This window comes from Protopterus annectens, chromosome 10.part0, assembly GCF_019279795.1.
Source record: "Protopterus annectens isolate FY-2018-M chromosome 10.part0, PAN1.0, whole genome shotgun sequence".
Taxonomy (NCBI): domain Eukaryota; kingdom Metazoa; phylum Chordata; order Ceratodontiformes; family Protopteridae; genus Protopterus; species Protopterus annectens.
The window spans coordinates 867,694,019-867,709,007 of NC_056744.1; the positions used below are offsets into that span (position 1 = coordinate 867,694,019).

Here is a 14,989-nt window from a genome sequence, read left to right on the forward strand (position 1 = left end):
CTTGGCCACGCCCCGTTATACTTTCTTTCTGAGGGACATCAGACAGCCATATTTCTTTTACTACATTTTATTATATATATATTTTTTTTAATTAAGTGATGAGCAGCATTCATAGTACTCTGTGTTGTGATTTTATATTCTACTACAAACTATATATCAATTGTCGAGCTAGATCTTGTTTCAAATTAAATTGCTTCATCGATTGCATGGGAATGCTTGTTGAAGGAGTTTTGCACCGATTGTTACTGCCTAGCAGCAGATGTTCATCATGTTATACTGCTGCAGTCATTACACTTGGGTTATCCTGCCATCAGGCGGTTCCCCAGTCGGCCTGAGTTCCAAAGTCTTGGTCCGGCGTCGGTTGCTGTCGCCTCCTCCCTGACGTCAGCGCAACAGGGGTATATAAGATGCAGCTGGCGCCATTTTCTTCAGGCTTTCTTGCCGTGTGGTGCCCGAAGCAAAGTGCCGGTCGGCCGTCTCCTGAGATTTTCATTCCGAATCCAGAACCGAAGTCTTCTACAAAGCTAAGTACCCGTTAGAAACTTTTTCTTGCCTCAGACCGATGTCAGTAAAAGTTAATAACTGTATTTCTTGTGGGAAGCAAATACCTCATAAGGATTTCCATTCTTATTGTATCCCATGCCTAGGCCCAGACCACGATGTCACTGGTTGTCGGTTTTGCGCTAGGTTTAACAAGCGCACTATTAAACGTCAGTTTGATTTTGCCCGACATTATTTTGGTAGAAAATTCAATTATACCATGCCGTCGGAACTTCCGACGACCGGAATACATAAAAAGCGCAAAGACGAGGATAGGCATCCGAGGCCCAAAACTGACGACGAAGCCTCTTCTAGGCCACTCGCCGGTTCTCCAGTTTTCAGTGAGGCGCCTTCGCAGCTCCTGACGACCGCTTCTGTAGAACCACAGGCCACCTCTGACTCCCACGTGAAGATGGCTGGGCCTTCGGATGCACAAGCTATTCAGCCTACCGAAACTAACCCTTCAGAGGGATCCGGAGTAGCTGAGCTGCCCGTAGCTTCAGAGGGTGATTTCAGACCTACTCAATTAAGCAATAAACCCTCTGCTAAGTCTAAACCAGCTTTAAAATCAAAGAAACAAATACAGCATTCTCCAGCACAGGCCTCCATGCCTAAGAAACAAATACAAATACTCAAAATGGCCGAAGACCTAATCACTTTGATCAGGGGGTCCCATCCCCCTCCTGATAAAAGGCTTAGACAGGATGCAGACTATGGCTCATCTGACCAGGTGTCCCTCTCTTCAGATTCATCCTCAGACCTAGGATATTCTTTACCCACCTTATGAGGATTCTGATGCTGAGGAGTCAATTCCATCAGCCTCTCCGCCTGAGGACTACTCCTTTGGGGAAACCTTGCATACCATGAGGGAGCATTTCCATTGGGAAGGCCAGGATTACTCAGAATCAAGGAAAAGGCTCAGAGACTTCCTTTTATTACCGCAACACAGACCCCTTGCTATTCCGCCAGTGTTAGATATTGTGGATGATGTGTATAGTGAATCCGGCTTAAATCCTGATTCCTTACCTCCAGCCCCAGTTAAACCTGACAGATACTACAGAGTCCCTGATTCACACAAATTTCTGTACAAAAGCCCTGTTGCTGATCCTGAAACTATTTCTCAGGGACCCAAAGGGGTTAAGGCTTCAGCCAAAAATCCAGTTCCCTCTGACAGAGATTCCAGAGTATTAGACAGATGGGGAAAGAAAGTATATACGTCTGCAACTTTAGCAATGAGAACCTTAAATTGCCAGTTTCACATGCTTAAATATCAGCAATTTTTACTGTCTCAGTTGAAACAGAAAATGCTTCCAGATTCAGATCCTCCTACTTTAAAAGAAATGCAGGTTTTATTGCATGCAGCTGAACAGGTGGGAAAACATACTTTGCAATGTGGTTTTGATTCTTTAGAGGCCTCTTGTAGAGCAGCAGTTGCAGGCTCTGTCATTAGAAGACACGCTTGGTTAAAAGAACATTCGTTACCAGATCATGTTAAAGCAAAATTATTGGATGCACCTTTGCAGCAGGATGTGTTGCTTGGAGTTAAGGCAGAAGAGGTTTTAAAGAAAATGAAGGATAAGGCAAAATCTATGCAAACGGTGAAGGATTTCTTACAGGTTCAGCCTCCTAGATTTAGCAGAAATTGGCCAACTAAGAATTGGTCCTTTCCAGTTACAGACAGACCTCAAAGGGGCAGATACAGACGTCCAAGAGGTAGAGGTCAACCACAAGGTCCTTACAGGCCTCGACAATGGGTTTCATCAGGCCAGAAAGAAGGGGAAGACAGGCCTCAACCATATAAAAAACAGCCCCAATGACTTCCCACTACAGCTGTCAAACAACTCTCTCTTGGCAGCCCCCTTGGGAGGAAAACTGGCACTTTTCTATCACAATTGGCAAATTATCACCAAAGACAAATGGGTTCTCAACATTATATCTCAAGGTTACAGGTTCCACTTTCACACTCTGCCAAGGGTAAAAGGAATGCCAAATCTGCCACCAAATCAATGGGCAGAGGCTCAAAAACAAATTACAGCACTCATGGATATGAGAGCTATTCAAAAGGTACCACCACAGGAGCAAGGACAAGGATTTTACTCAAGACTCTTTCTGGTTCCCAGAAAGGACAAAGCCTGGAGGCCCATTCTGGATCTTTCTTCTCTAAACACTTACCTGGATGTTCTGAAATTCAAAATGTTGACACTACAGCAGCTTCTTCCCATGGTGGGCAAGAAAGCTTGGCTTGTGACATTGGACCTCAAGGAGGTATACCTGCATGTCCCTATCAGACAAAACTGCAGAATATACCTCAGATTCATAGCTGGTTTAATGCACTATCAATTCTCTGCACTGCATTTTGGCTTATCTACTGCACCCAGGGTCTTCACAAAGTGCCTGGCACCAGTAATTGCATTTTGCAGACAGAAAGGAATTAAAATTTATCCGTATCTGGACGACTGTCTGATTCAAGCAGAAAGCAAGGACATTCTTCTAAAGCATCTGGCGTTTGTAAAAAAGTTATTAAGTTGCCTGGGGTACACAGTAAACGAAAAGAAATCTAAACTAGTGCCCTCACAAGAGATAATATTCCTGGGTGCCAGCTTGAGCACAACGGCTCAGATGGCTTATCTCACGCCAGACAAGCAAGGACAACTGACACAATACTTTCAATTAATGGCAACAAAGACCCAACTCTCTGCAAGAAAAATTCTGCAGGCCTTGTGTTACATGGCACCTTGCATACTACTAATTCCATATGCCAGAACGCATATGAGGAAGCTACAATGGTACCTAAAGAATATATGGTCTCAACACTGTCAAAGTTTGGAAACAGTTATACCACTAATTCCTTGCCTTCAACAGGAGTTTCAGTGATGGGCTCAAGCTTGTCACCTCAACAAGGGACAGCCTTTTACTCAACCCACAGCCAGGCAAACACTGACAACAGATGCATCGGATTACGCCTGGGGAGCACACATGGCAGGCAACTGTATTCAGGGCAAGTGGCCCGCAGAACAAAGGCATCTTCACATCAATCAAAAAGAGATGCTAGCTGTACAAAATGCCCTTCTAGCTTTCAAGGACCTGCTGCATCCAGGACAACTACTACTAAAGACAGACAACACTACAGTTATGTGGTACATAAACAAGCAAGGGGGCACTCACTCCTACCCCCTCTGCAGGCAAGCCATGACCTTATGGAACACAGCTCTAAACTATCAAGTTCATCTGCAAGCACAATTCCTGCCAGGAGAGGAAAAACACACTGGCAGACGACTTAAGCAGAAACATCATGGATACCCACGAATGGGAATTGAATCAACAAATATTCAAAATGATAACACAGAAATGGTGGAGCCCGGACAGAGATCTGTTTGCATCCCCAATGAACTGCCAGCTACAGAAATTCTGCACAAGGAGTTACCATCCACAAGCATGGAAAGTGGATGCCCTCTCATTCAGCTGGAAAAACCTACAAGTATATGCTTTCCCACCACTACCTCTACTGCCAAAGGTACTCACAAAAGCCAGGCAAAAAGAGCCAAAGATGATCCTGATTGCTCCAGACTGGCCACGCCAGCACTGGTACCCAATCTTAAAGAACTTAGCACAAGGACCACCCTGGATTTTGCCTCAAATCCCACATCTGCCGACCCAGCACAACAATCGGATACTACACAACCAGCTAAAGACCTTAAACCTAGCTGCATGGAAGATTCCTTAGTCAAGCAAGCAATGCCGCTCTCCAAAGCTGTTATGGATGTCATTCTGGAGGCCAGAAGGCCTAGTACCAGGAAAGCCTATTCGGATAAATGGAAGAGATTCTGTGCCTGGAACCAAGCTCACAGCCTTGACCCTCATGTCCCAAACATTCCTCAGATACTACAATATTTAACTGAGATGCTGGACAAAGGCCTCTCCTTTTCATCCATCAAGATCCACGCCTCTGCCATCTCTGCTCATTACAACACGGATCCACCAATTTTCTCTAATCCTTTGCCAAGACAATACCTCAGAGGGGCTAAAAACATAAGACCGCCCCGTAGAGCACCTACTCCAACTTGGGACCTCAACTTTGTTTTGGAAAAATTAACTTTATCCCCTTTTGAGCCAGCTAACACAGCAGAACTAAAATATATTTCTTGGAAAACTGTTCTGCTCCTGGCAATAACATCAGCACGAAGAGTTTCAGAATTACAGGCACTAATGACAGTGGAACCTTTCCTCATTTTCCACCAGGACAGGGTGTCTTTAAGAGCTAACCCTACGTTTATGCCAAAGGTGGTATCCAGTGTGGCTCTAAACCAAACTATTCATTTGCCAACTTTTTATCCAAAACCACAGAATAAAGGGGAGAGACTACTGCATTCCTTGGACATTCACAGGCAGTAACGCTTCTACATGGATAAAACCAAAGCTTTCAGGAAATCTGAGCAATTATTGGTAGCATATATGCTGCAGGAGCACAGGGAAAAGCCATTTCAAAACGGACTATTTCAAAATGGATAGGACATTGCATACGTTTCTGCTATACACACCATGGGAAACCTGTACCTAGCAGCATTAGATCTCACTCCACCAGGGCAACAGCCACTTCAACTGCCTACCTCAGAGGAGTACCTACCAAGGATATTTTGGAAGCAGTAACTTGGAGCTCTGTACATACCTTCACCAAGCATTACCATCTGCCTCTATACTCTAAATTCAGAGCTGGCTTCGCCACTGCAGTGCTTTATAGCCACCCCGAATGCCTTATAGAACCAGCCACCCTACCTCAGCTTTGGGATTCTACCCAAGTGTAATGACTGCAAGCAGTGTAACACGATAAACATAGTACAATTTTGTACCTGCCATAAATGTAGATGATGTTCATCGTGCATACAGCTGCAGTCATCACACTTGGGTTATCCGGCCGTCAGGCGGGTCCTCGGTCGGCCGAATTCCAAAGTCTAGGTCCGGCGTCAGTTGTCGTCGCTTCTTCCCTGACGTCCGTGCGGCAGGGATATAAAAGAGGCAGCCAACGCCATTTTCTCCAGTCTTTCTTGTCGTGCGGTGCTCGAAGCAGAAGCAGTTCGCAAGTGCCGGTCGGCCAGCTCCTGAGATTTGCGAACAGTATTTCAGCCGAAGTCTTCTTTAAAGCTAAGTACCCCGTTGGGGAAACTTTTCTTGCCTCAGACCGATGTCAGACAAAGTTAATAATTGCATTTCTTGTGGGAAGCAAATACCGCATAAGGATTTTCACTCTTACTGTATACCTTGCTTAGGGCCAGACCACGACGTCTCGGCCTGCCGTTTTTGTGCTAGGTTTAACAAGCGCACTATTAAGCGCCGGGCGGAGTTCGCCCTTCATTATTTTGGCAAAAGATTTAATTATATCATGTCGTCTGATGCACCGACGCCAGTTTCAGGCAAAAGACACAAGGATAAGGATAGACATCCGAGGCCTGCACCGAGTACTGAGATCACGCTTAGGCCGACTACCGGTTCTCCGGTTCTCAGCGAGGTGCTTACGCAGCCCCTGACTACCGATGAAACTATTTTACTGGCGACTTCAGTACCCGAGGCCGCTGGTTCCTCGGTCTCCATTTCCACTGCAGATACCGATGCCACTCTTGGCGGGGAAACCGAAATTTTAGCGAGGCCTGCCATTTCTGAAGGCGTTTTCAGGCCTACCACCTCCTCTATTAAATCATTCACTAAGTCTAAAGCTGCAATGAAAATTAAAAAACAAGGGCCTCAGATCCCCTCTCAAGGCCCCATGCCTAAAAAACAGATGCTTAAAATGGCTGAGGATTTGATTACTCTCATCAGGGGTTCTCAACCCCCCTCAGACAAAAGACCCAGGTTGGAGGAAGACTACCCTTCCTCAGACCAGGCTTCTATTACTTCAGACCATTCTGAGGACCCAGGATTACACCTATTCCCCATTTGAAGACTCTGATGCTGAGGAGTCTATTCCCTCGGTCTCCCCCCCTGAGGACTTCTCTTTTGGGGAAACCCTGCATACATTGAGGGAGCACTTCCACTGGGAAGGCCAAGATTATTCAGATTCCAAGAAAAGGCTCAGGGAATTTCTACTACTTCCCCAGCATAGGCCCCTGGCTAGTCCTCCTGTCTTAGATATTTTGGATGTGTACGCAGAAGCCAGTCTTAATCCAGACTCATTACCTCCAGCCACTGTTAAACCAGACAGATATTACCGGGTTCCTGATTCTCACCAGTTCCTTTATAAAAGCCATACTGCTGACCCAGAAACAATTTCACAGGGTCCCAAGGGGATTAAGGCCTCTACTGCTAAAAACCCTTTGCCTTCAGAGAGAGATTCTAGAGCATTAGAAAGGTGGGGGAAAAAGGTGTATACATCAGCCACTGTAACCATGAGGGCATTAAACTGTCAATTTCATATGTTAAAATACCAACAGTTCTTGCTATCTCAGCTAAAAGGCAAAATGACACAAACAGAACAGCCAGACTTGAAAGAGTTGCAGGATTTGTTGCATGGAGCAGAACAAGTGGGGAAACATACCTTGCAGTGTGGTTTTGATGCTTTAGAGGCCTCATGCAGAGCTGCTGTCACGGGGTCTGTCATACGTAGACATGCTTGGCTCAGAGCAAACCTTACCAGATCATGTCAAAGCAAAGTTATTAGATGCACCACTACAAAAAGATGTATTGTTCGGTGCTAAAGCTGAGGAGGTACTAAAGAAAATGGAGGAAAAAGCGAAATCTATGCAAACAGTTAAAGATTTCTTGCAGGTGCAGCCTCCACGCTTCAGCAGAAACTGGCCTTCAAAAAATTGGTCCTTTCCAGCCACGGACAGACCCCAAAGGGGCAGATACAGACGCCCAAGGGGTAGAGGACAACCTCAAGGATCTTACAGGGCTAGACAGTGGCAAACACCAGCCCCCAGAGGTGGAGAAGATAGGCCACAGTCATTTAGAAAACAGATGCAATGACTTTTCCCTATGCCTGCCAAACAAAGATATAATGGCAGCACCGTTGGGCGGAAAACTGGCCTTATTTTCAAAAAAACTGGCACATTGTTACACAGGACAAATGGATTCTGGATATTCTAGACAGAGGCTACAGGTTCCACTTTCACACCCTTCCAAAAATGAGAGGCATGCCAAACCTGCCACAAAATCAATGGGCCAAGGCACAAAGGCAAATTTCCGCTCTCATGGATATGAAAGCAATTCAAGAGGTACCTGCAAAAGAACAAGGTCAAGGTTTTTATTCAAGGCTATTTCTGGTACCAAGGAAGGACAAAGATTGGAGACCCATCTTAGACCTATCTGTTCTAAACACATATCTAGAGGTACCAAAATTCAAGATGCTCACATTACAGCAACTTCTTCCCATGCTGGGCAAGGAGTCTTGGCTGGTAACGCTGGACCTCAAGGAGGTATACCTGCATGTCCCTATCAGACAAGATTGCAGAAGATACCTCAGATTTCTTGCAGGTTCAACCCATTACCAATTCTCTGCATTGCCCTTTGGCTTATCTACTGCGCCCAGAGTGTTTACGAAATGCCTGGCATCAGTAATTGCCTTCTGCAGACAACGAGGAATCCAAATCTACCCATATCTGGACGACTGCCTGATCCAAGCAGACAGAAAGGACCTTCTATTGCAACATCTGGCGTTTGTAATAAAACTGTTAAACTGCCTGGGGTACACAGTGAACAAAAAGAAATCAAAACTAATACCTTCTCAACAGATAATTTTCCTGGGTGCCAGCTTAAATACAACAACCCAGATGGCCTACCTCACGCCAGACAAACAAGGGCAACTGTCTCAATACTACAACAAAATGGCAACTTTAACCAGGCTAACTGCAAGGAAAATCCTGCAGGCTCTGGGGTTCATGGCATCTTGCATCCTACTAATATAATTTGCAAAGCTGCATATGAGGAAACTACAATGGTACCTAAAAACTTATGGTCTCAGCACAGCCACAGCTTGGAAACAATTATATCACTCATTCCATGCCTTCAAAAGGAATTTTTGTGGTGGGCTCAAGCATGCCAAAGAAACACAGGTCTTCCTTTCTGTTTACCACAAGCAACTCAAATCATCACAACAGACGCCTCAGACTACGCCTGGGGAGCACACATGGCAGGTCATTGTATTCAGGGAAAATGGTCCTAAAAAGAGATGCACCTACACATCAACCAAAAGGAGATGCTAGCCGTACAAAATGCTCTTATGACCTTCAAAGACCTACTGCATCCAGGCCAGCTATTAATAAGGACAGACAACACCACAGTCATGTGGTACATAAGCAAACCGAGGGGAACGCATTCATACCCCCTGTGCAGGCAAGCCATGACCCTATGGAGCACAGCACTGGAATTACAAATTCAACTACAGGCACAATTCCTGCCAGGGAAGGAAAATACACTGGCAGACAACTTAAGCAGAAATATGACAGACCCACACGAACGGAAGTTGCATCCTCAAGTCTTCTCAAAGATAACTCAGGCATGGGGACAGCCAAACATAGATCTATTTGCTACCCACAGAAATTACCAGTTGGAAAAATTCTGCTCAAGGACCTATCATCCACAGGCCTGGAAAGTGGACGCACTCTTTCAATTGGATAACATTGACAGTCTATGCCTTCCTGCCTCTACTGGCCAAAGTCCTATTAAAAACCAGAGCAGAGAGGCCACAAATGATTCTCATTGCTCCAGACTGGCCACGACAGCACTGGTATCCTCTCCTAAAGAGCCTGTCACACTCACCACCATGGATCCTTCAAGTTCCTCTTCTGTTGTCCCAGCACAACTACAAGACCCTTCACAGCCAGCTCAGAACTCTAAATCTAGCTGCATGGAGAATACCTTAGTTTACCAACAAACTCTCCTCTCCAAGGAGGTACAGGATGTCATCTTGGAGGCCAGGGAGACCCTCTATTAGAAAAACTACTCTGCCAAATGGAAACGATTTTGTTCCTGGAATCAAGCAAAGGGTCAGAATCCTTGGGGAATAAATATACCTCAGATTTTACAGTACCTAACTGAGATGTTACAGTGGCCTCTCCTTCTCTTCCATCAAGATCCACGCTTCAGCCATTTCAGCACAATACAATACGGATCCCCCTTTATTCTCACATCCTCTATTAAGGCAGTTCCTCAGACGGGCAAAAAATATAAAACCCCCAAGGAAACCACCAGCTCCAGCTTGGGACCTCAACTTCGTATTGGAGAAGCTGACACTGCCTCCTTTTGAGCCGGCTTCTTCAGCAGAGCTACAATACTTGTCATGGAAAACAGCCTTCCTTCTGGCTATTACCTCAGCACGCAGGGTTTCGGAGCTATAGGCCCTCATGGCTGTGCAACCATTCATCATTTTCCATCAGGACAGGGTTTCCTTACGAACCAACCCTACCTTCATGCCAAAGGTAGTATCCAGTGTGGCTTTGAATCAGTCTATTCATTTAACTACCTTTTATCCAAATCCACAGAACAAAGGAGAGAGGCTACTACATTCCTTGGACATTCACAGGCAACCGTATTACTTGGACAGAACAAAGTCATTCAGAAAATCTGAGCAGCTCTTTGTGTCCTATGCTACAGGTGCTCAAGGAAAGGCTATTTCCAAACAGACTATTTCAAAATGGATAGCCCACTGCATACGCTTTTGTTATTCATTTCATGGAAAATCAGTGCCTGTATACATCAGATCCTACTCCACCAGGGCTACAGCTACCTCAGCAGCTTTCCTCAGGGGGGTCCCTACCATGGACATTTTGGAAGCAGCTACTTGGAGTTCAGTGCACACTTTCTCCAAGCACTACCATCTTCCACTATACTCAAAATCTAGAGCGCGCTTTGCCACAGCAGTCCTGCAGGGCATTCTAGCCCCTCCTAATTCCGCTTAGTACCAGCCACCCTTACTTAGCTTTGGGATTCTACCCAAGTGTGATGACTGCAGCTGTATGCACGATGAACATAGTACAGATGTTCATCGTGCATACAGCTGCAGTAATCACAGATGGGTTTTCAGCCATCAGGTGGTCCCTCGGTCAGCCGAATTCCAAAGTCTTGGTCCGTTGTCGGTTGTCGTCGCTTACTCTTCTGACGTCAGGAAGGCCAGAGTATATAAGACACAGCCGACGCCATGTTCTTCAGTCTTTTGCCGCGCGGTGCCCGAAGCAGAAGCAGTTCGCAAGTGCCAGTCGGCCAGCTCCTGAATTACGAAAAAATTGGAACCGAAGTCTTCTTTAAAGATAAGTACCCCGTTGGGGAAACTTTTCTTGCCTCAGACCGATGTCAGAAAAAGTTAATAATTGTATTTCTTGTGGGAAGCAAATACCGCATAAGGATTTCCATTCCCTTTGCATACCTTGTTTGGGCCCAGACCACGACGTCTCGGGCTGTCGCTTTTGCGCTACCTTCAATAAACGCACTATCAAGCGACGGGCGGAGTTCGCCCAACACTACCTAAAAAATCTATGGTCTCAACACAGTCACAGTTTGGAAGCAATTATACCAATTATTCCATGTTTGCAAAAGGAATTTCTATGGTGGGCCCAAGCATGTCAAGTAAACACAGGCCTTCCATTCTGCAAGCCTCAAGCAAAACAAGTCATAACCACAGACGCCTCAGATTACGCCTGGGGGGCGCATATGAAGGACAGGTGCATTCAGGGCAGATGGTCCCAAAAGGAAAAGCACCTTCACATCAATCAAAAAGAAATGCTAGCAGTAATAAATGCAATTACAGCTTTCAAGGACTTCCTGCATCCAGGACAATTACTGATAAAAACAGACACCACCACAGTAATGTGGTACATAAACAAACAGGAACACATTCATACCCCTTGTGCAGACTAGCCATGACTCTCTGGAACTTGGCTCTGGAAAGACAAATCGAACTTCAGGCACAGTACTTGCCAGGACTGGAAAACACACTGGCAGACACTCTAAGCAGAAATATGACAGATCCACATGAATAGAAGTTACATCCTCAGGTATTTACAGAGATAATCCAAGCGTGGGGGAGGCCAGACATAGATCTTTTTGCCTCCCACAGGAACCATCAACTGAAAAAGTTTTGTTCAAGGACCTTTCATCCAAAGGCCTGGAAAGTGGACGCCCTTTCATTCAGTTGGACAGCATGGACAGTTTATGCATTCCCACCTCTGCCTCTTCTGCCCAAGGTGCTTTTGAAAGCAAGAACAGACAAACCGAGGATGATACTGATTGCTCCAGATTGGCCAAGGCAACACTGGTATCCACTCCTGAGGAGCCTAACACATACTCCTCCCTGGCCCCTGCCTCTAATGCCTCTTCTACTGACTCAGAACAGCTACAAAACTCTTCACAGTCAGCTGAAAACACTCAACCTCGCTGCATGGAAAATTCCTTGACACCACAACAGTCCCTACTCTCCAAGTAGGTGCAGGATGTCATTTTGGAGGCCAGAAGACCATCTACTAGAAAAGCTTACTCTGCAAAATGGAAGCGGTTTTGCTGTTGGAATGAGAAAAGAGGCCAGGATCCTAGAAAACTGAACTTGCCTCAGGTTTTACAGTACCTAGCTGAACTGCTGAACAGTGGACTTTCATTTTCTTCCATAAAAATACATGCCTCAGCCATTTCTGCAGAATTTAACACGGATCCTCCTTTATTCTCTCACCCACTCTTACGACAGTTCCTCAGAGGGGCTAAGAATATAAGACCTCCAAGGAAGCAACCAATACCAGCCTGGGACCTTAACTACATACTAGAAAAATTAACATTGCCTCTCTTTGAACCTGCTGCTTCAACAGATCTGCAATATTTGTCCTGGAAAACAGCTTTCCTTCTGGCCATCACTTCAGCTCGTAGGGTTTCTGAACTACAGGCACTCATGGCGGTGCAGCCCTTCCTCATCTTCCATCAGGACAGGGTTTCCCTTCGTACCAACCCATCCTTTATGCCAAAAGTGGTTTCCAGGGTAGCCTTAAATCAAGCCATACACCTACCTACCTTTTATCCTAACCCTCAAAACAAGGGGGAGAGGCTGCTTCACTCTTTAGACATCCATAGGCAGCTACGTTACTATTTGGGCAGAACAAAGTCCTTCAGGAAATCAGAACAACTTTTTGTGTCCTATAACGTAGGGGTTCACGGAAAACCAGTTACCAAACAGACCATTTCCAAGTGGATTGGCCACTGCATACGGTTTTGTTATTCCTATCATGGGAAATCAGTCCCTACTGGTATCAGATCTCACTCCACCAGGGCCACAGCCACCTCTACAGCCTTCCTCAGAGGTGTTCCTACTAAGGATATTTTGGAGGCAGCCACTTGGACTTCTGTACAGACCTTCACAAAACACTACCACCTGCCCTTATATTCCAGGACTAGAGCAGGCTTTGTCACTGCTGTTTTGCAGGGCATTCTGGCTCAACCCAGTTCCTCATAGTACCTACCACCCTATGCATAGCTTTGGGACTCTACCCATCTGTGATTACTGCAGCTGTATGCACGATGAACATAGTACAGTTTTGTACCTACCATAAATGTAGATGTTCGAGTGCTAATACAGCTGCAGTACAGGTTTCCCTCCCTCCTTCCCCACTTGATAAAGGCATGGGGCCTAACAACCTCTTCATACCACCTGACTGGGTTATCCTGCTATGTTTTATTTGCTTGCTTACACTGATTTTGCATTACATTGCATTGCTTGCATATGTAGATAAGCCTTATTTATGTATTGCCTTCCTTTTGGGGGCACCTGACATCTGGGGCAAGAAAGACTGAAGAACATGGCGTCGGCTTTGTCTTATATACTCTGGCCTTCCTGACGTCAGAAGAGTAAGCGACGACAACCGACGCCGGACCAAGACTTTGGAATTCGGCTGACCGAGGGACCGCCTGACGGCTGAAAACCCATCTGTGATTACTGCAGCTGTATTAGCACTCGGACATCTACATTTATGGTAGGTACAAAACTGTACTTTTTGTACCTACCATAAATGTAGATGTTCGAGTGCGCATACAGCTGCAGTCCAGGTTACCCTCCCTCCATCCCCTCTTAGGACAGGGCTTATGACAAACACCTTTAACATACAACCTATTTGGGGTATTCCTTTATGGTGTATTTGCTTGCAACTACTGTTTTGATTTATCTACTTATGTATGTTTGCATGACATCATGTTTTGCCTTCCTTTCTGGGGGCACCTGACATCTGGGGCAAGAAAAACTGAAGAAAATGGCGTCGGCTGCCTCTTTTATACCCCTGCCGCACTGATGTCAGGGAAGAAGCGACGACAACCAACGCCGGACCTAGACTTTGGAATTCGGCCGACCGAGGACCCACCTGACGGCAGGATAACCCAAGTGTGATGACTGCAGCTGTATGCGCACTCTAACATCTACATTTATGGTAGGTACAAAACTGTACTTTCGAGTGTATACACTGCTGCAGTCCAGGTTACCCTCCCTCCTTCCCCTCTTACTTGCTGGTACATACCTATGTCTTCTACCGTTTGCTACCTATGGGGAGTATTTGCTGGTAGCTGAAAGTTGTTGTTTGCTTTTCTTATGTATGTTTTATTAGCAATTTGAATTGCCTACCTAATTGGCGGCACCTGACATCTGGGGCAAGAAAAACTGAAGAAAATGGCGTCAGCTGCATCTTGTATACCCCTGTCGCACTGACGTCAGGGAGGAGCCAACAGCAACCGATGCCGGACCAAGACTTTGGAACTCAGGCCGACTGCGGAACCGCCTGACGGCAGGATAACCCAAGTGTAATGACTGCAGCAGTGTATACACTCGAGCATCTACATTTATGGTAGGTACAAAACTGTACTTTTTTCTAGCTTTGCCCTCCTACTTGAGTTGTTAACATGGCTCATATCCGTATACAATGGATATAGTCCTCTATATTGCCCTCCTACTTGAGTTATAAACATGACTGATATCTGTATAAGAGGGATATAGTTCTCTGTCTTTCCCACCATTTTGCTTTGAGAAGGATAAGTGAGTCTTTTTCAGGTGCATTCATGTTTGTCTACTTTTTAAACTTTTATGGTGGATCGTTCCTCGTTCATTTCAAGTGAAAGAGAGGACAAATGTCAGTGTGGCAAATGACTACCACTGTATCTGACAAAACTAAACCTTTCTTCATAAACTCTCTAAGGCTCTTAAAATTGTAATCCAAGGAAATAAAAGTGAGAGACTGAAGACTTGTCACCCTCTAGTCTCATATTTCCTCCACTCTTAAGACATAGTAAGTGAAGATTAAAGTAAGGGAAGGATCCCAACCAAAAGAAAGGTAATAAGGCATTAGAATAAGCAAAGCCATCTGTAGAAGTCTTGCAAGCCTTTGAAAGGTGAAGTTGAAAGAATTGGAGATCATGTGTGAACTTAGAATTTGGATGAAAGTTTGTGTCATCGGATTTGGCAGTTGTCTTGATACTGGTTATTTTTTGGGATTTGCCTAGGTTA

The 14,989-nt window shown here is 45.4% G+C and overlaps 1 protein-coding gene across 5 annotated transcripts in view; it reads left to right on the forward strand.

The window, feature by feature from the left end:
- BTBD8 (BTB domain containing 8) overlaps positions 1-14,989 on the forward strand; it is a 1,983,533-nt gene that overhangs the window by 38,823 nt on the left and 1,929,721 nt on the right. The gene's annotated exons all lie outside the window — the stretch shown is intronic.